Source organism: Lissotriton vulgaris, chromosome 5, assembly GCF_964263255.1.
Source record: "Lissotriton vulgaris chromosome 5, aLisVul1.2, whole genome shotgun sequence".
NCBI classification, from domain to species: domain Eukaryota; kingdom Metazoa; phylum Chordata; class Amphibia; order Caudata; family Salamandridae; genus Lissotriton; species Lissotriton vulgaris.
The window spans coordinates 287,069,461-287,091,432 of record NC_141693.1 but is presented as its reverse complement, the minus strand read 5'-3'; the positions used below and the strand labels follow the sequence as shown (position 1 = coordinate 287,091,432).

Here is a 21,972-nt window from a genome sequence, read left to right as displayed (position 1 = left end):
CGCCAAGTCCAGACCATCTCGTTCGAGCTTGACTGCTCATCACTTCGGCACAATTCACTAACTCTGGCCCTGGATAAGTCTTATATTCCTGGCAAACCCCAACCATACTTGCAAGACTCGCTATCAATTCAAGTGAGGAAGAAAATTCTGTATCTGCGCCTCTTGGCCCTCAAGATTGTGGACTTTAACCCAAAATGGGCGCGCACGGATTGTGCCATTCCTTGCCGGCTATGCAACTACCGCAGAGAATCCTGGTTGCATCTTCTGTGCTGCTGCACTAAGTTGGACAGCGATCGACATCGTCTGCTGCGCCCGGCCCTACGGAACCTAGGCTACAGAACCTGTAAAGAGGCCTCGGACTGGTGCTTTTCGGAAACTACGACCTGCCTACTAGCTAGGGTCGGTAAGTTCATCCACCAAGTCAGAATGGCACTTGAGCTCCACCTAACGGCCACAGATCCCAAGGGTCCTGACGTCGTGCAAGGAGGACCATCTGGTACCCCAACCACGCTAGCTGATAGTTAATTTAGCGTGCAAAGTAAGTGGTATTACCGGACCCAGAAATCAAAGCAGGGTTGGTCAAGGGACTTATGAAGAACTTTCCTATTGACAATTGGCATTGTGTTAAGAACAACCATGCTGAACTCCCATACAATCTCTAAATTCTCGAAGGCGGGAAGATAAGGAACAAATAAAAATGTTAGTTTTTTTTTAATAGAAGTTTTAATGGACATAAAGTAGTGAATGCATTCGTCATGTTATCTTAAAGTTGTACATAGGGTTTTATTGGGTGAAGGGCATTCCGGAGGGGGGCGTTCATGTGTTTTATACTGTAAAGATTTTAAGTAATCGCACAGTCAATAAAGTGAATACATATACACATTCTTAACACATATAGGTCACTCATAGTTTTCATATATGTTATTTGATTAGATGCTATGGTTCGTTTATTTATCTATCACAAGATGTATATTTTATCATAACTATCTAAAATTGATTCACTATTGAATTACTTTAAAAATATTTAACAAAAATATTTTGCTTTAAGTACAGCAACACTTGAAAGTCTGAATGTATTAAACACAACTTACACATTGTTATATTACCTTTCTTGAGTCTCTACAATGCACTACCATATGTTTTACCCTACACCTCTCTCAATATATCCTCTACCTCCACTCTGACTCAACCCAAACCCCATTCAACTGCTATGATCTCCAAAATAACCATTTCTAGACTATTCCCTCTTCTATCCCTCCTTGCATCATCCCAAACCTCATTTTACTACTAAGATCTCCAAAATATCCCTTCTTGATTCTTCTTCTTCTGATTTTAGGTGTTTTTTGTATTGCAGACATGATATTCCTTCTCCCTCTTTGTTGCCTATATCCGATCCTTCCTACCATCCCCTCCACCCTGTCCCTGTTGCTTTGACCCCTCTCCACCATGAAATACCATTGTATACAACAGGCCATACCATGCCATACTATACAATACACCGACATTCCACATTATACGGACAAGCCTTACCACCCTATATAATGACAGGCCATGCAACACTATACAATGAAATGCCAATACCATGACAGGACATACCATGCTATACTATGGCACGACATACCGTATCATACCATACCATACAACAGGTCATATAATAGTATACAAGCCACACCATACAATGATAGGCTATACTACACAATATATCAAACAATGTGCAACAATGGGTCAATGCAGGAGTGCAGCAAACTATGCGACTGTGTGTGGGAAAGGGACACAATTCCTGAATCCCAAGTATCCTTGGTGAAAAAGTGTTCCCATCAGATACCCGTCCTGTACCGCCCTACATCACTTGGGATCCTTCACCCGAAGGAAGTGGAAAAGACCACTTAGGATTAGGTAGAGTGTAACCTAATCAAAGTAGGAAGGAATATAAAGTGTGTGGGTTTGAACTGAGTGTAGGTATCAGGGGGTACAAAGATTTAACAAAAAAGCAGTGCATAAAGTGCTCAATGTGGCAACTAGAAGTGAAAAAGTTAATATTGGGTTGTAGGAGTGGAAATTAGAATTTAATAGAGTCCTACCCACACCCAAGGTTAAAAAACAGTGCAAGTAGTGGTAACAAATAACTACTCAGATGGTAACTGGGTCGACATGTTTCTGCAGTGAGTTGGTTCAAGAGATACCAGTCTGCTTCATCAGGACCTTAGTAATGTTCAAGTGCAACTGCTGTTAACAATGATTATAAATGTATGAAAAGAGTCATATCACCCAAGTTCTGGGGAATGCGTTCTCCACCTCACCCGGCAACAGCTCAGGTACAAATGGAGCACCGCTCTGTCCGTCGGTACTCCTCGCCTTCCTCTAGGCTGACTCCCACAGCCTAGAGGAAGGCGAGGAGTACCGACGGACAGAGCGGTGCTCCATTTGTACCTGAGCTGTTGCCGGGTGAGGTGGAGAACGCATTCCCCAGAACTTGGGTGATATGACTCTTTTCATACATTTATAATCATTGTTAACAGCAGTTGCACTTGAACATTACTAAGGTCCTGATGAAGCAGACTGGTATCTCTTGAACCAACTCACTGCAGAAACATGTCGACCCAGTTACCATCTGAGTAGTTATTTGTTACCACTACTTGCACTGTTTTTTAACCTTGGGTGTGGGTAGGACTCTATTAAATTCTAATTTCCACTCCTACAACCCAATATTAACTTTTTCACTTCTAGTTGCCACATTGAGCACTTTATGCACTGTTTTTTTGTTAAATCTTTGTACCCCCTGATACCTACACTCAGTTCAAACCCACACACTTTATATTCCTTCCTACTTTGATTAGGTTACACTCTACCTAATCCTAAGTGGTCTTTTCCACTTCCTTCGGGTGAAGGATCCCAAGTGATGTAGGGCGGTACAGGACGGGTATCTGATGGGAACACTTTTTCACCAAGGATACTTGGGATTCAGGAATTGTGTCCCTTTCCCACACACAGTCGCATAGTTTGCTGCACTCCTGCATTGACCCATTGTTGCACATTGTTTGATATGTAGTTATAGGGACTGCAACAATGCAAGGTCATTAAACATTTTCCCATCCTTGCCCCCCTTATTGTATTATACTACACAATAGCATACTATATAATGATTGTGGTGTCCTGGTCAAGGGCAGGCCTGGGGCCTTGAAATGAGGGACACAGGACACACGTGTTGCTCGTGGTGGTTAGTCGCTAACTGACCACGCCCAGCGCTGCCGGGCTCTTTATTTCTAAACTCACGTTCGTGCTCACATAAGGGCTATACCAAGGCCCCTCTACGCCAGAGGGGCGACACATGCCTGGACAGTGGGAGGGGGCGTGTGCTGCAGTGGTACACCCCACTGGCAGCAACACTACATTCCTCCTTTACCTAGGGATGAAATAAAACAGAACAGGAAAACGAAACATCAAAGTTCAAAAGTCTATGAGGTCAGCAAAACCGTGCTGTGAGATTTGACTGCGGAGTGCAAACAGAAGTCCGCTCAAAGTCTCTGGACCAGCTCCTGCTCAAGTAGTGGCCAACATAACATTTCAAAGATAAACAAAGAGGAACAGTCTTACTTTAATCTCGGCGGGGTCAGCGATCTCGGTCAGCTCAACGCCAGCACTGTGCCACAAAGTCACGATACCTCTGGGAAGGTTTCGGGCACGGACGCAGGCTGTATCTTGTTTGGCTCCGGCATCCTCCTGTAGCCGGGGGTGACCCATCTGCGTTCTCGCTGTCGTGGACGGTGGACTCTTCATCTGTACTCTCCGTGGTTTGAGTAGTCGGGGTGGTGCCTTCTGCTCGAGCCGTCGCGGTGCCAGCCTCCGCTGGTCCCGATGGTGGCATCTGGGAGGTTGGGTGCCACTCATCCTGGTCAGAGTCCGGGTCCGGTACTTTCTTGAAAAATGAAACATTTCTTGTGACAGACTCCCCACTCCTGACAGCAGTGATCATGGTTCCCTTGATCTCGGTGACAGTCCAAGGATGTAGCTCAAAGGGCAGGCGGAACTTTCCTCCGGGGTGGCGGTCTTTCACTAGAACCTTGTCCCCGACTTGTATCGGGCTGTCCGCCGCTCTTCTCCGCTTGGATGCCTCTTGGTTGGTTCTGGTGCGTTGCTCCATGGACCGGTTTCTCGGGTTTGTGGCGAGCTCCCATGCTGGGTGATGTGGGATGGTGTCTGCCATGACACGGTTGAATGAGAGTCGGCTCGGGGAGACTCCTGTGGTGCAATGTGGGGTCAAACGGTATTCCCGGAGGAATTGGTAGATGGCTAACTCCAGGCACTGGCCGTCGGCGATTGCAATTTGTATTGTTTTATTAAGTGTCCTCATTAGTCTCTCGACCTCTCCATTGGCTTGAGGCCATCTTGGCGTGATTCGTCTGTGTTTTACGTTTTGGCTCTGGAGGTAGTCTGTGAATTCGTTGCCATTGAATGGAGGGCCGTTGTCTGTGCGGACTTCCTTCATGAGGCCGTGGGTGGCAATTATTTTCTCAAATTTTGGTATCACCTCTGAGGCTGCTGTCGACGATATGATTTCCACTTCCGGGTAGCGGGAGAAATCGTCCACCACAACTAGCATGTACTTGCCCCCAGGAAGACTGCCGAAGTCTGCACTCACCCGTACCCACGGGGATGTAGGGCCATCTTCGGTGGCCACAGGCGCCGGAGGATTGGGTAGGCTTGTTGCAAGACACACTGGACACCTATGGACCACTTCTTCGACTGCCCTGTCTAGCCCGGGGAACCACACCTTGCTCCGGAGCCTACTCTTGGATTTGACGATCCCTTGGTGCGATCCGTGTGCCAGTAAGGCGGCTTGGTGGGTCAGGCTGCTGGGCAGTACCAGGCGGGGACCTCTCAGGAGACATCCATCTGTGGAGACCGACAGCTCGTGTCGGACCAGGTACAGGGCTTTCAGAATGGCTTGGGCATCCGGGGTGCGAAAAGACGCGGGGCTCTGGAGTGCCTTCCAGTCTCCGCACTCGACAGCTTGGATCGCGATCTGGAGGCAGTCATCGTCTTTGGTGGCTCTGGAAACTTCTTCCAGGGACATGGGACGTGGCTTGGACCTCTCGATGACTAGCCGAACGTATTCCTCAGTGGCTGCTGCCTCGGCGGCTTCGTCCTCTGTGACGGTACGGGCGTGTCTGGACAGGTAGTCGGCAGGGTTACGTGTGCCGGGCCGATACTCCACGGAGAACTGGAACTCTTGCAGCTGCAACACCCATTTTTCAATCCTCGGGGGCGGTCGGGAGGACAAACCTTGGAAGAGCGGTATGAGGGGTTTGTGGTCGGTGATGACTGAGAAAGGGTGGCCATAGAGGTAGATGTGGAAATGGCGGCACCCCCACAGAATGGCAATGGCCTCCCGCTCAATCTGAGAGTAGCGCTGTTCCGTAGGTGTGAGGGTACGGCTGGCGTATGCCACGGGGGCCCATTCTCCACACGACTGCCGTTGTGACAGGACGGCGCCCAGACCGGTGGGGCTGGCATCTACTAACAGTTGCAACTCGTTCCGTGGGTTGAAGTACGCCAGTGTCGTGTCGGCTGACAAAGCTGCTTTTGTGTTCTCGAAGGACTCTTGCTGCTCCGGGCCCCATTTCCAGGTGGTGTTTGATTTTGTGAGGTCGCGGAGTGGTCCCGTCAGGTCGGACAGGTCCTTTATGAAACGCCCGCAGTAAGTCACCATGCCCAGGAAACTGCGGACTGCTGTTATGGAAGTGGGCGCCGGCGCATTGTGGATGTCTCTCACTTTGTCGGGGTCAGGTCCCACTCCTTGGTCGGAGAACTTGTACCCAAAGAAGCTTATGTCCTTTCGCAGGAACTCGCATTTGGCCTTGTGGAGCGTCAGCCCTTTCTCTTGTAAGCGGTTAAACACTGCTTGGAGCCGTCTGAGGTGTTCTTCCAGAGTCGGGGCATGCACCAGGATGTCGTCGCTCACGTTCAGAACTCCGTCGAGGCCTTGGAGGACGGTGTGGATGATGTTCTGAAACACCTCGGCGGCGCTTGAGATGCCGAAGTTGAGCCTCGTGTACCTCCACAGGCCGGCATGTGTGGAGAAAGTCGTGATTGGGCGCGAGTCTGGGTGCAGCGGGATTTGATGGTACCCTGACCGCAGATCCATCTTGGAGAACCATTTGGATCCTGCGAGCTCCCCGATGATGTCGTCGATGGTTGGAGTCAGATGACGCTCTCTTTTGATGGCCAGGTTGGGGAGGCGCATGTCCACACATATCCTCACTGCGTCGGGTTGCTTCGGCTTTTTGGCTACGACGATGGGGGATACCCACGGGGTGGGTCCAGTCACTCGCTCGATGATCCCCGCTTGTTCTAGCATCTTAAGTTCAGCTTCCACTTTGGGTCGGAGGTGGAACGCAATCCGCCTGTGCCGGAGGGCTACCGGGGCCACGGACTGGTCGATGTGGAGTCGGACGGGAGGGCCTCGTAGACATCCAATGCCTTCAAACAAAGAGGAGTGGTCTGCGACCAGGTGATCTAAGCCTTGAGCCTGTACTGTGAGGGCGAAATGAATGAGACCCAGTTCACGTGCGGTCTTGCAGCCGAGGAGGAACCCTGAGCCTTCATGGGATACATAAATCTTGGTCTGCAGCTGCGTGGAGTTGTGAGACACGGTTGTTCGGAACACACCGCATAGGCGCAATGGGCGCCGAGTCCCGTAGGCGAAGACTTGCACTCTGGTGGGGTGAAGCGTGGGGGCATCCTCCAGGCACTGGTACACACTGGCTGCCATTAGGTTTATTGTCGCGCCGGTGTCGATGAGGGCTCTGACTGCTTGGCTGTGGACATGGACGGTGCACATTGGTTCATTAGACGCTGTGGCCGCTAGGGTGTTGAGCATGCGTACTACGTGGACCGACGCAGCGTCTTCCTCGTCGTCGTCCATGTCGCTGCTGTTGGACGTGTTGGGTAGTGGCGCTACTTGTCGCGCTTTTCTGGGCGGGCCGCTTTGCTTCTTCCGCTGCGATGACAGGCAGACGCTTGCGAAGTGATTGGCCTTCCCACATGCGCTGCAGATTTTACCTTGGGCTGGGCAGGCGCCTTTGTGTGGGGTGGCGCCTCCACACCAAATGCACGAATGGTCGCGGGAGGGCTGGGACTGATGAGGTCGGTCCTTCTTCTGAGGCCTCGCACGGTTGTCTGGACGTTGTGACTTGACTGCATACACTGGTTCTGTCTTGACCTTGACTGCCGGGCCTGGCTCCATGTGGGCCGCTCGGGCCTTGGAGAGCTCTTTAGAGCGTCCTAAAGCGAGGATGTCGCGCATGGGCATGGCGTCCGTTTCCAGCACTCTCTCTCTCAGCTTTAGAGATGAACACCCCTGTATGAATTGGGCGCGAATCTCGTCATCCGCGTCCGGGAGTCTGCACGTGCTGGCTAGCTTCTTCAAACACGCGTAGAATACATCTACGGACTCTTCAGGGAGCTGGCGAGCTTGCCGGAGCAGGAACCGTTCATAGTCTGCGCTCGTGAAAGGCTCGAAATATCTCGTGATGGCGTCTCGCAGGGTGGCGTAGGTGTGCGGCGGGTCTCCCTCGGTGATGTCCTTGGAGATGTCATGAATGGCCTCCCCTCCTAGGTGTAGCAGCATGGCACGACGCCGCGCCACTGCGATATCCGCAGCGATGAAATAGTTCTCCAAACGCTCGACCCATTTGCGCCATCGCGTAGCCTGCGAGGGGGGTGTTCCCGTGACAGAGAATGGCTCCAGGGGAGGTACAGTGGCCATGGTGGCCGAAACTGGGCACTCTTTGCAGGCAAGGAAGGAGGCTGCGTGGTGTCCACGATGCACAGGCGTGGAAATGAGGAGTCAGCAGGGCGTCTGAGCTTTTCCAGGCAGGCAGGGGGGGCAGCTGTAGTCCTTCCACCCTTGTGGGACGGGGGTGGTACTTAGGGACAGTACCCAGGCGTTAATTTGGTGGAGGCGTGAAGATCTGGCAGGGGCCTGCAGGGCCGATGACACGCGAAATGCGTGGGAAGATGCCGGGCCGGCGGGAGCGTTCAGCCGGGTGTCTACCGCGCATGCGCGGGATTGCTGTGGAGGCCGCGGCAGGCCGGCAGAGAGTGGCGCGAAGGCCGAGGAGCAGGGGCCGCTGGGGCCGATGGGCACACTCACGAGGTGCAGGGGCCGCCGGGGCCGAAGGGCGCACTGCAGCAAGTACCTGGTCGTGACACGCCGGTCACGTCGAGGGAGGCGGCAGACGAAGGACTCCGGAGGCAGGCAGGAGCCAAATCGGAGCTGCCGGTGGGCTGCGCAGGCTGCCGTCACTGAGTAAGCGGGCCGCTTCCACTGCTGTGCGGACAGGGTGAGTCCGAGAGGCGCGTCGGGGCAGATGGAGCCCGGGCACCGGGTGTGGCGTCGCGAGTGGGTCACTCGTTGGGCTGCAGGGCAGCGGGGCGCCGGATGCAGGGCGCGCAGGTGCAAGGTGCTTTGCACGCGGTGGGGGTGGATCAGACCACCGCTCGTCGCCAATGTGGTGTCCTGGTCAAGGGCAGGCCTGGGGCCTTGAAATGAGGGACACAGGACACACGTGTTGCTCGTGGTGGTTAGTCGCTAACTGACCACGCCCAGCGCTGCCGGGCTCTTTATTTCTAAACTCACGTTCGTGCTCACGTAAGGGCTATACCAAGGCCCCTCTACGCCAGAGGGGCGACACATGCCTGGACAGTGGGAGGGGGCGTGTGCTGCACTGGCAGCAACACTACAATGATAAGTCATACCAAACTACACAATGACTTGCCATACCATAGTATACGATAGGCCATAGCACGCAATGCTATTCAATGAAAGGCCACACCATACCTTATGATAGGCCATGCTACACCTTATGTACAGCAGTCACACTATTATGCAACATGGCAAAAAAACATAGACACAACCAAAAGACGTCAAGAAAGCTCCACTATTGGTTTTGCCAATGATTGTTTAGCTGTGTGATTCGCTAACGGGGGTGGGACCTTAGGGGTTTCCTTATTTTTTTGCTGCTTGGGCATATACCGCAGCTAGCCGAGTGGGGCCAACCTTATTTTCCCCCACCTCCTCCCTCGCCCTCCCTTCCTCTCCGGTCTCTTCCCATCTAGTAACGTAGGTAGCGTGCACTTTACGACCTCTCCAGCCTGGTCCAGCCAAAACACGCCATTACCACTTGCTCTGTGACTAAACCAACAAAAGTAGAAGAACTCCAGCTAAGCTCAACTCCGTAACCTCTACCGCGCATGATTACTGTAAGGACACATCGGGAGAGCCGTACAGTTTCACCGCCAATCAGCACTCGGAATTCTGTGCTGCGTACTTGGATTGGCTAAAAACTAGCCGGTGCTCCAGTCCTAGGTAACTTTATACATTCACAGATCTTCCCATTTTCAGAATATGTTCCGCCTTGGGATTGGTGGTTATGCGACCCGGAAGTGCTGAATGTATGCCTGCCAAAAGATATCCGCTAAAAAGTCAACCGCTGATACCCGAAATTAAGCTTATGTCGTGGACGAGTCAATGTAAGTAGTGCACGTGTGACATCTTATTGAGACTATGTTGTATTCTGGAAAGGAGTATTGTTTGCCGGGTTGTTGGATGCCTGAATTGTACAATCTCCGTTAGAGGTCAGCGAGGGTCACTGTTTTTAGGCTAGAAGGAAATCGTCATTGTGTATGATTGAAAGGAAAGGCAAAGTTCTTAAGAGTGCTGGAAAAAGGTGTCATAACGCCCCCTCCACCCCCATCATGCTAAATATAATGTCCACTTTCTCTGCTTTAGACCTTCGCATTCTGTTATTGTAATGTGTTGTCTCATCTTGATCTGGCCTTTTTTTATTCACCTTTGTATTTTGAAACCTAGAGTTCTGCGTTTATTTTGGGATAACTACAAGTACCAAAATGCAAACAAAGGTGATTCTTGTACTGAATGGAAATACATAACTTCGCTGCTTCAAAGGTTCACAAATTGTGACCCCTTTTAAAAACAAGCATTTGCAATGCAATAGGTCTCGCATTATTAAAGATTGAGCTATTGGTGATGCATTATTTAGCAATGGCAATAGCTCAAACTTTAATAATGTGAGACCTATTGCATTACAAATGCTTGTTGTTTTTCTTGTTAAACTCGTGCCGCAAGGGACGTGGCATGAATGCGCTTCTGCACCCAAAGGCATCAGACCCAGGAGGGGCTTATCAGTGCTAACTGTGCTAGACGATGGATTTAGGATCCGAGGAAGAAGTTAACTGATCTGGCACAGAACTACTTGCCACTGTCACTATAGCAGCTACTAGCTACTACTGCGCAGGAGCAGCCAACTAGTAGTACCTGGCTGCGTGGAAGGCCTGTTCTAGGAGTAGGGTGCACAATGCTGATAACGTGAAACCTTGACATCTTTAGGGAATATTTCTTAAAACTGTGCAAACTTTAGCGTCTTTACAAAGTTGGTGATTTTTTTTTTTTTTTTTTTTTTTTTAAGAAAGCACATCCCAAAACATTTTTTGAGGGAGGAAAGGGCCGTGCAGAATGACTTTTTATAGAAGAATTGAAAACTCTCCAACAAAGGCATGTGAATTTGGCAAACTTTTCAACAAGAGCAGACGACTGTTTCTTTAAATTTTACACCTACCTATGTGTAGGGGAAAAATGAACGATACAGTAAAATGAAGAAAACCGGTATTCTGCAGAGGTTCCATCAAGGAGGAAGGAGGTGGTCCTTGGCCGGAAGTGAGCCGTACCGCCCTTTTCTTGACTTGGTTTGTTCCACCCTGGGAATTGTGTCCAAGACAGATCCTTGCCAATTTATACTAATACATAATCTAGGGGCAGTCCGAAACCTTTTAGGAGAGCTAGGGTTGATTGCATTGTGGACTGATCCTGCAAATTCCATCTTTGCATCAAAAGCCGTGCTGAAGGCAAAGTATTGGGAATCGCTTCGAGTAAAAAACGTAAGGCAACAAGTGTCAACTTCCCTTGCCAGCCAGTTTATGGATCATAAAGTCGCCCCGAGGTTGGACGCAATTGCCAAACCCAAGGATCGCAAATTGTACTTTCAATACAGGGTGGGGACACTCCCAGTAAAATCCTTCACGATGAAGTGGTCATCTCAATCACTAACTAGGTGTCCGGGGTGCAGTGTCACAATTAAGTCTACGGCACATATTCTCTTTGTCTGTGTTGCCTATGCTGCCCCACGTCGGGCTTGGTTGACACCGATCTGTAGGCTCCTAGGCACAAGGGTGGCGGCGGAGACTGAACGCATTTTGCGCTCTGATGCCACCCCACCCATTGCATTAGCTATGGTGAAATTCCTAGGTTGGGCATAGATTTTGAGGGCTCGCCTAATTGCACAGTGTCCTTGATATCAGATTAATAATTTTTTTATGATGTGGTATGTGCATATGTTCGTATGTTTTTATCTTTTTAACTGTGGTTTTATCGTCAGTATTTTTTTGTATTGTATTGTATTGTGGCATACTTGTATAGCGCAACCTGCCACCACAAAGGGCATCCTGGCGCTTTGACCCGTACTCAGTGAGAAAGCATTAGCTCAGCCTATCCTGGGAAAAAGATACGTTTTTAGAGCCTTTCTGAAAGGTAAGAAATCTCCAAGGCTTCTCAAGGATATAGGCAGAGAGTTCCAGAGTTTGGATGCCGCTACTCTAAAGGAGCGGCCCCCCATCCTCACTCTCTGGAATCGCGGGACTACCAGTAGCCTGGATGACGAGGAGCGTAAAGCTCTAGCTGGACAATACCAGGCAAACATTCGCCGCAAAGGAATGGGGCCCAGATCATGAACAGCCCTAAACACAATACACGCTGCTTTGTAGCGCACTCGTAGATGAACTGGCAGCCAATGGAGTTCTCGCAGTGCTGCCGTAGAAGAGCTGTGGTAGGGGCGAGAAAGGGCGAGTTTAGCAGCAATATTTTGCACCCTTTGCAACTTGCCCAGGAGTGTTACCGGGGCCTCCAGAAGTAGTGCGTTACAATAGTCAAGTCGACTTAGGATGGTACAACGCACTACTTCTGGTCGGGCTTGCACAGGGAGGAGAGGAAGGACCTTACGCAGCATGCGGATCAACATCATACATGTTGAAGAGATCTTATTCACATGTAGATCCAGCTGCAGGTTGGGCCCAAAAGTGACGCCCAAATTGCGCGCTGATTGTGCCGCAGACACTGTCTCTGAGAAGGACGAAGGCCAAAAGTCCACTGGAAGATCGCGAGGAACCCGATCCGCGGAACAGTGTAAGACCTCCGTCTTCGTTCCGTTGAACTGTAGCGAGTTCAACCGGAGCCATTCCGCTGTCGCCTGCATGCACCTGTGAAAGGTCTCCAATGAGACTGCGTCCTGTCCCTCCAGAGAAAAGACCAGCTGGGTATCGTCCGCATAATTAAATGCGGAGATACCAAAGGTTTTGATGAGCTGGACTAGGGGGCGGAGGTAGACATTAAAGAGTATGGGGCTGATGGCCGAGCCCTGAGGTACTCCTTGTCCCACTCTCCGCTCCTCTGAACTGAAGGGGGGTAACGAGACCCGTTGCTGACGGCAGTCCAAATAGGAGATTAACCAGTCCCTGGCTTTGTCACTGACCCCGCACTCCTCCAGCCTGGAAATCAGGGTGGGATGGCTGACCGTGTCGAACGCGGCCGACATGTCGAGCAGCACCAAAAATGCTGCCCGACCACTGTCGACTCGCGCCCGCAGATTGTCTAGCATTTTTTTAAGGGGATGTGCCTAAATTTATACTTGATACTTGTTTTTAAAATGGGTTTTTGATGTATTTGCAGTATTTGCACATTGCTTTTATGAATGTAAAGTTCGAATAAAGCTTAATGAACTTTAACTTGAACTAATATATAATCTATCATTCCCTGAGGGCTCCTCAGCATAGGAGGCGATGAACCATTTATTCTCTTCCAGTCACTATGCCTCGCTTGACCCGCATCTCAAACAATTGGTGGCATTAGGAAAGGACACACTGATGGCTGAGCCAGATTTTGACTCTGCTGACGTCACGCTGCTAGGTTTCCAGTTTGCATGGATGTGTTACTTTGACAGATGTTTTGACAATGAGCTGAGCGGTGCCTTATACTTCCAGTGACCCTGGAGTGGGTGGCCAGAACAATTGCTGGTTCAAAATAAATATTTAATTACCCTGATAATTCCCTCTTCTTGGCAACAAAGGGGATTTTGTAGTGTGCAGGAATAGTAGAGGTTTTCGTGACACAAATGTAAAAGTTTGGGGTCCCCCAGTTCCAGAGGAAAGAAGCTATCTTTTCTAAGCCTCAACCTTGACTTAGTGCAAGGACTTTATCTTGTTGCCTGATGATAAAGCAGGGGGATTTCTTGAGCCTGATGTCCCCTGCTTGCAAGAAAAGGGCACATTACGTCAGCGACAGGAGGTGGTGGGCCAATTAACTGTCTCCTTTGGTGAGCCATTTCACGCTCCATTGTAAGAGCAATGCCAGGGTTCTAGATTACCAAATCAAAGTAGAGAGCGAGGACTAGATAAGCTAGTCCGGATCCCCAGGATTATATGTCAAAATCAAAAAGGACTAGCTATGTTAGGGGGAAGGGGGACTCAAAGAAGTACGCATGCCGGCAAACCAATTGGTTTGTTCATGAAGCCCTCACCCACCAACTTAGTTGGTGGCATGCTTCATCATCGGGCCCACCACAGTGACACCGAATGTGTCCCGGGTGTGCTTCGACGCCAGGTTACTGCGGAGCTGGTATGTTCGCTGAGTGTGCAGTGTAGTGAGTGAGAAAGTGAAAGTTAAAAGCTATACAGTGGGTCCCAGTACCCGAGGGTAAATGGATAAACTTTAATAGCTGGGCCCCTGTTAGCGATTAAAAGGCAGTTGGACGTGTTGGAGTACAAATTAAGACCTCCAGCGTCCTGTGTGGTCTACATGTTTCAGCCAGGCCTTTTTTTATTTAAAACTGGCTTTCCTCAGGACCAAGTGAGTATGTGAAAAAGGTGCAATTTAAATAAATATACTAAATTATAGTGATTGTGTTATTGGCTATGTGTCGCACTCCCTAAGGTGCGATTATATGTAAGAGGGGGATTCCCTCTAGCTTTACTACATACAACATAAAAAGACATAGACAGACGTACAGGGAAGAGTCATCTTAGTATGACCTGATAAATTTCACATCTTATAGTCGACTTGTAAGGTGAGTGATCGACCTATATGCGGCTAGGGTGTGGTCATTACTGACCTGCGTGGGTTTTATTTCAAAACTGATTGTAGTGGTGAGCTAAAACAGCGGATATTAGCAGGGTGAGATGCAGGTAAGTAAAGTATGATGTCCTCACACAGGCTATTTGCTGTAAAAAGCTTCCTTGGGTCATCTGGCAGAGAAAGAGACCCTGAAAAGAGGTAGTGAAAGTATTAGTTTACATCCAACCTGTAAGGAAAAAGGTTTAAGTAGCTTACCCCAGTTGTAGCGGTGGTTTGCTGGAGTTACTCACGAAATTGCCGGTCTAGACCCTCCTTGGACCTATTGTCCTTCTGCGGTGCCCGGAACGAGTGAATGAGGCTCGTCGGTCGGGTTTAAGTAGCCCCGATTATTGGTTCCACCTGAGTAAAGGTGGAAATAGAGGGAGGGATGCGCTCGTGCTGAATGCCCTGTCATTGTTGTTGCATGCGCTAGGGAGCGGTGGTCAACGCGCATGCGCACGGAGGGCTGGCAAGTGCCTCCGAGGCGGCGCATGTGTGGGTAAGTAGTGCGTCTCTGGTTAGACGGTCTGGGGCACATGATGGTGGGGTAAATCTGAAGCGCTAATAAGCGCATGGGTCAGGAGGACAGCCTGAAGTGCACTGTCAGTTGTCATTGGCGCAATATGTAATATTACAGAGGGTTACTCTGTTTTGGCTGGGTAAAACTGTTAGAGAGACAAAGGAGTTCAGATTGAGACCTAACTATTTTTCAGAGGTTAAGGGAATTCCACAGAATGGAGTCATTCAGGCCCATTGTGTGGGTAGACAGCCTGTATATCCAGCGTTGTTCTTTCTGGAGGAGGAATTTTTCATTATTATTACGTAGAAAGTCGTAGTTGTTAGACCGTTCTGGTTTGATTTTATGTTGCGGTCTAGAAAAGCCAGTTCGGTTGGGCTGCTGGTGCTTGTGAAGCGTAGGTAGTTGTCCCGACTGTTGATCCAGAGGAGGAAGTTTTCTAGAGTCTCCTGGGAGGGCGACTTTCTACAAACCAACAGCAAGGAACTCCCTTCTCAGATTTGAGAGTTTCCATCCCAGACCCTTGAGGGAAAACCTCCCCTATGGACAATTTTTGCGTCTCCGACGCAATTGCAGTCACATCCAGGACTATAAACAACAAGCCACCGCCCTAGTCCACAAATTGGAGGACAGAGGATATCCCACCAGGATCATAAAAACCACCTGCAAAAGAGCGCGGAATCAAAATAGGGAGGCATTGCTGGAAACAACCATAAAACCCCCAGAGGAACCCAGGCTCACCTGTGTGACAACATACAACACTGCATCGAACCAGGTTTCCAACATTATCCACAGAAACTGGAAGATCATTAATTCAGGCACCAGAAATTGGGAAAAACCTCGTTTCGCCTATAAGAGAGCGAAGAACCTCAAAGATCAGCTTGTCCATACAAGACCAAGACCTAACACCGCCCCGTCCAACAACACAATCCCCAATGCTTGGGGCCTACCCAAACTAACAGGCCACCAACCGTGCAACAACTGCAGAGTATGCCATTTGACATTACCATCTAAAACCCTCGATCTAGAACCAGGAAAAACATGGACACAACGACAGTTCACCAACTGTAACTCGTCCAACCTAATATACCTCATAACCTGCAGATGCGGCCTCCATTACATCGGGATGACTTCCAGGAAAGTCAGAACAAGAATGAAAGAACACAGGAGCACCATCAGATGTGGCAAAAACATTAGCAGACTGACAGACCATTTCTTATCCCACAACCACACCCCTAATGACTTCACGTGGACTGTCATTGAACAGTTTGACCCAACAGAAAATAATGAAAAATTCCTCCTCCAGAAAGAACAACGCTGGATATACAGGCTGTCTACCCACACAATGGGCCTGAATGACTCCATTCCGTGGAATTCCCTTAACCTGTGAAAAATAGTTAGGTCCCAATCTGAACTCTTTTGTCTCTCTAACAGTTTTACCCAGCCAAAACAGAGTAACCCTCTGTAATATTACATATTGCGCCAATGACAACTGACCGTGCACTTCAGGCTATCCTCCTGACCCATGCGCTTATTAGCGCTTCAGAATTACCCCACCATCATGTGCCCCAGACCGTCTAACCAGAGACGCACTACTTACCCGCACATGCGCCGCCTCGGAGGCACTTGCCAGCCCTCCGTGCGCATGCGCGTTGAACACCGCTCCCTAGCGCATGCGCACAACAACAATGACAGGGCATTCAGCGCGAGCGCATCCCTCCCTCTATTTCCACCTTTACTCAGGTGGAACCAATAATCGGGGCTACTTAAACCCGTCCCACGAGCCTCATTCACTCGTTCCGGGCACCGAAGAAGGACGATAGGTCCAAGGAGGATCTAGACCGGCAATTTCGTGAGTAACTCAAGCACACCACCGCTACAACTGGGGTTAGCTACCTAAACCTTTTTCCGTACAGGTTGGATGTAAACTATTACTTTCACTACCTCTTTTCAGGGTCTCTTTCTCTGCCAGGTGACCCATGGAAGCTTTTTACAGCAAATAGCCTGTGTGAGGACATCATACTTTACTTACCTGTACCTTACCATGCTAATATCCGCTGTTTTAGCTCATCACTACAATCGGTTTTAAAATAAAACCCACGCAGGTCGGTGATAACCACACCCTAGCCTTATATAGGTCGATCACTCACCTTACAAGTCGGCTATAAGATGGGAAATTTATCATGTCATACTAAAATGACTCTTCCCTGTACGTCTGTCTATGTCTTTTTATGTTGTATGTAGTAAAGCTAGAGGGAATCCCCATCTTACATATAATCGCACCTTAGGGAGTGCGACACATAGCCAATAACACAATCACTATAATTTAGTATTTTTATTTAAATTGCACCTTTTTCACATACTCACTTGGTCCTGAGGAAAGCCAGTTTTAAATTAAAAAAGGCCTGGCTGAAACATTTAGACCACACAGGACACTGGAGGTCTTAATTCATACTCCAACACGTCCAACTGCCTTTTAATCGCTAACAGGGGCCCAGTTATTAAAGTTTATCCATTTACCCTCGGGTACTGGGACCCACTGTATAGCTTTTAACTTTCACTTTCTCACTCACTACACTGCACACTCGGCGAACATACCAGCTCCGCAGAAACCTGGCATCGAAGCACACCGGGACACATTCGGTGTCACTGTGGTGGGCCCGATGATGAAGCATGCCACCAACTAGGTTGGTGGGTGAGGGCTTCATGAACAAACCAATTGGTTTGCTGGCATGCGTACTTCTTTGAGTCCCCCCTTCCCCCTAACATAGCTAGTCCTTTTTGATTTTGACAGGGTTCTAGATTAAGCATCGCAGGGTCCCCTTGTCAGCAGACGTAAGTGCTGGTCTAAATATCCGGGATGAAGCCCCCAGTAGTCAGATGGTTCGGTAATGTTGACGTCACTTCCTGCAGGAAGCTAGGCGTGTTCTCCGACTCCACCGGGAGTGTGGGCTCTGGCTCTGTCTTTATAGGTCCATGGCGCATGCAGAGATGGTCTGCTGCACAGGGGGGGTCGGTGTGGGAATGGTGAGGAACGTGACAGTCCTGGAGTTGTTCCCCATCGTCGGGCACTGCCAGTCTGTAGGCAGATCAGGTTAAGGACAGGAGTAGAGTTTTATTTTTGTCATATACTGTGGCTGTGTCACAGGGCTGTAAGTGGGCCGGGTCCTGCCTGTTCTCCGCTCCGGCAGTTCTGAAAAAGCTGGTGCTGAGACGAGTCCCTATCGGACTCGCCATGTTTGGCCTCACCCTCAGGAGGGAAAAATAAACTTATCTGCGGCAGTACCACCCTTCACAGCCTTTGATGAAACTTCGAGGAGGCTCGTTATAGTACTGTTACTGTCTCATAATTTCATAACTGAAGCATTTCCAATGTTATATACAACAAAGCCAAACTTGTTGCTCATTTATCATACACAACTAACAACCATTGACAAAGCCAAAAGTCCAAACTTGTTGTAGCTATGATGTTACTTGTCGTATCATATATCTGAATGCAATGACAGAAGCAGCAAAATACCAGTCTGGCCGCGCACGAGAGCTAAGCACAGATTTCTAGCTTCGTTGTTTTTAAGCCACGTCCTTAATTACATCGCACACGTCCCTTTGAGAGGACCCCCTCCAGTTTTTTCATTGCACTTAAAGTCTTCCTGTGACAGGTGCAACAAGTACCCAGAGGGCGGCTGGCCCCGTGGCTCCTGAAGAGATTGGCAGTGGTCTGCTTGAAAAGGAATATGACATTTAGAGCAAGGTGTGTACCCACCATATACATTATTACCGCTTGTGCTCTGCCTCGTGGGAAGCTCGAGGTTCGTACCTTACCCCTGGGACGCCCCAGAAAAGATGACTGGACTGTCCAGCGGATCTATGGAAGAATGGTGCTCAGTACTCTGCGGTCTCAAGGCCCCCTAAAAAGAGGGGCTTATGAGTCCGATTGCCTTCACTTTGAGAAAGAGAATCCTTAGAAAAAAAAATAAAGGCGCACAGGCATGTGTGAGGTTGGAGGGGGAATAAAGGACTTCTGTTTCTGTGCAGGGCGAACTGAGCATATTTAAAAGTTAACAAGACGTCGGCGCTTCTTTCCTTACGTTGCTTCCCTTAGAAATGGATCCAAAAATGAACAATCCAGCGAGTGCTGCGCGCGCGCCACAGGAGACGTGCTTTCAAATATCAAGCCCGTGTCTGTGCACGATATTTGAAACCACATGGCCTATTGGTGTCTATTACGCGCACCAAGCGCGTAATAGACACCAATAGGCCGTGGGCGGAGCAACACGCCCACATTTGGCCAATTGCGTGCAGTCTTTTATAAAAAGACGCACGCAAAGGCCAATGGGGTAGCACTAAAGGAAGTGTGCGATTCCTAGGTAAGTGCTAAAACCCGGTTTTTCACTCACTAAAGGTCTTGTGCTGCATGCACTGCTGCGCCGTGCAACGCAGTAGCGATACCTAAAAATATAGGGTCACTGTTTTTTGTAGGCTACTCGTTTGTTTGGGAAGTGTCGATTTTAGAACTGCTTCATTCATAGTTGCAGGGTGTCACTCAACCTTCAATTTCAATGAAGACGTACAAGCATGCTAATTCAGAACGTCTACATGAGCCATTGTCTTTCTGGCTGTCCAAAAGATAGTGCTGACGAGTGCTCCAACAGTCATGAAAGTGGCGTGTCATCGCAGCACCTCACACTGATTAAGGAAGGCAGCGGCTCAAGCTGCGACAGAACAAAGTTTATAACTGTTGCAAGCAAGCACGACTCGTTTAGGTTGAAAGTATTGTTTATTAAATACAATTTGTAATGCTGCATACAAGCAGCACACGTCCTCTCTTTCATGCCACCCTCAGGCAACTGCACTTTTTTCCCTAGCAACCTAGAATGTTATACCCCACATTCTACTATTTCATATGCCACATTCCGCTTCTACTAAAACCCATTACAACCCCCCTCTTTTTATACAGCTCAAAAACTAAGACTTACTATATAAAAAAATAAATACACTTAATTCATCATATCAACATGCAAGAAATATACAATAAAAAATATATACTCTATACGTTTTCATGCACAGTCTTCTAACCATTTAGGTGGTTTTCTAATTCTCTTATTGCAGACATCTTCATCAATGTTACCACCCCCCACATTTTCCTGAGGATGACCCTGTGTAACAATACTGTCAACTGAAACTTCATCCAAAGTATCAGGCGGAGACACCACTTCCTCATTTGTGACCAGGTTGTAGGACTCAACACTGATCACCATCAGAACCAGAAGGAACAGAATACTATCATTACAATGAACAGTGTCATTTATATGTTCCGTGAAATCAATCAATGGATCCTGGACATTCCTGGAATGTTCATTACCCATCTCCTTCCAAGCATGAGAGTGACCAAGCGCTATTCTTTTGATATTCCATACTTTTCCACTGCTAAGTCTCACAGAATTTTCAAAAATTTCTTTAACCTCCTCAGGATCATAACATGTATTCTCACCCTTTGTAACACAACCAGGTTTCTTAACTCAGACCCAATCTCCCATCTCATTCTCCACAATTTTAGCACCATTTTTGGAATCATAGGACAGCTTATTTTTTTCCTAGCAAATTTTTACATTCCGCCTCACTTCTTCAGAGGACCAACTCTCTACGCCCATACGAAGTAACCATCTCGGGTTATATTTGGACCTGGGATTCCGCCCTCTCATCATAACAAAAGGAGATACACCAGGAGACTAATTTGTGGTAACCTTCTGGACCAAACGGTTTTCCTGAGTTTGGTCACCAAATCATTGCTACAAGCAATGGCCATTTGAATAACTCCCTTTATGACCTGATTGAATCTGTCAACCATGTCATTACTGCTTGGATTATAAAGTGAAGTAGTTGTGTGCATTGATTCCCACTCTGTCAAAATAAGATTTTGCTTTATGAGAAACAAACCGGACACCATTGTCAGTTAAAATGGTGGTGGGAATCCCTTCAGACACAAACACTTGTTCTAAAACAGAGTCCGTATCAGCATGGTCAACAAGTTTGGGCACAGGCCACCTAGTAAACAGATCAATGAAAACCAAAACATACCTTTGAGGCATACCAATTGGTCCCATGACATCCCCGTCTACAGATTCTCACTGGTTTTGAGGAATGCCAATAATACACATGAAGGTCAGGCAGTAATTAAATATTTATCAGCTCTGATGCAGTTAGTACAATCCCTCACAAATTACTCAACGTCTTGATCAATACCAGGGCACCAAAACAATTTTTTCTACCACTCGGGACTCAAAAAACAAGAAATTCTTACTAGACCTAACTGTAAGGCACTTGACCTCTATGAGAAAATGTGACAATTTAACAAGATTTAAAGGCATTTTTATTGCTCATTCATTTTGTGAGCAATAAAGATGCCTTTACATCTTGCTTTCTTGTCACATTTGCTCTGCTTTCAGAGACAGAGGTCAAAAGTCAATCTTCCTGCCTACTCGCCCAAAAGAGCGAGTAGGACCTAATAGCTCGCCCTAACTAAATCTGACTCGCAAATGCGAGCCGGCGAGTGGATTTGTCATGCCCTGCCACTACTTTCGTTCTTGATATACCAAAGTGACCTTCATGAGCCAAGTTAATGACAGTTTTACTTAAACAAAAAGGAGAAACCACCCTTTCATCTCTTAAGTGTGTCATTGTCTTCTGTCAGTTCAGATCTGACTTCCCAAAATGGCCGAATAGACTCTGCAATCTTACTTTTATTTGACCATTTACTATTAACATACTTGAACACCTCTTGTACACAACTATCATTTCTGTATTCGGAATTCTGCTCATCCACCTTAACAGCAGGTGCGCCACTGTCATGCACCAAATCTACTTGAAACCCGTTCCAAATCTCACCCTTGCATTCATCCATCTGAATGGGCATTCTAGAAAGGAAAGGAAATATGCCATAACATATTTTCCTCGCCTGGAACATTTGTAATTGTAATCTTGCATTTGCATGGATAATCCAGAAATCCTAGCTGAAGATTTAATAGTACCCTCTGTAGTTAACAATTTCACTAGGGGTTTATGGTTCTATCTAATAGTGCAAGGTATCCCCCAAACGCCCAAAAATATTTCAGGGCGCAAGCCAAAACTTCACGTTCAATTGTACCATCGTTTTCTTCAGAAGGTGATCATGACCTCAATGCATAAGCAATTATATTTTCACTTCCGGTCATGT

General features: G+C 48.2%; 1 protein-coding gene across 1 annotated transcript in view; it reads left to right on the top strand.

Moving 5' to 3' along the window:
• Nucleotides 1-9,124: 9,124 nt before the first annotated feature.
• Nucleotides 9,125-21,972, top strand: part of AURKAIP1 (aurora kinase A interacting protein 1) — an 84,229-nt gene continuing 71,381 nt past the window's right edge. Inside the window, exon 1 of the mRNA XM_086921445.1 lies at nucleotides 9,125-9,534. The gene's annotated coding sequence lies outside the window, so the exon portion shown is untranslated. The remainder of the gene's footprint in view (nucleotides 9,535-21,972) is intronic.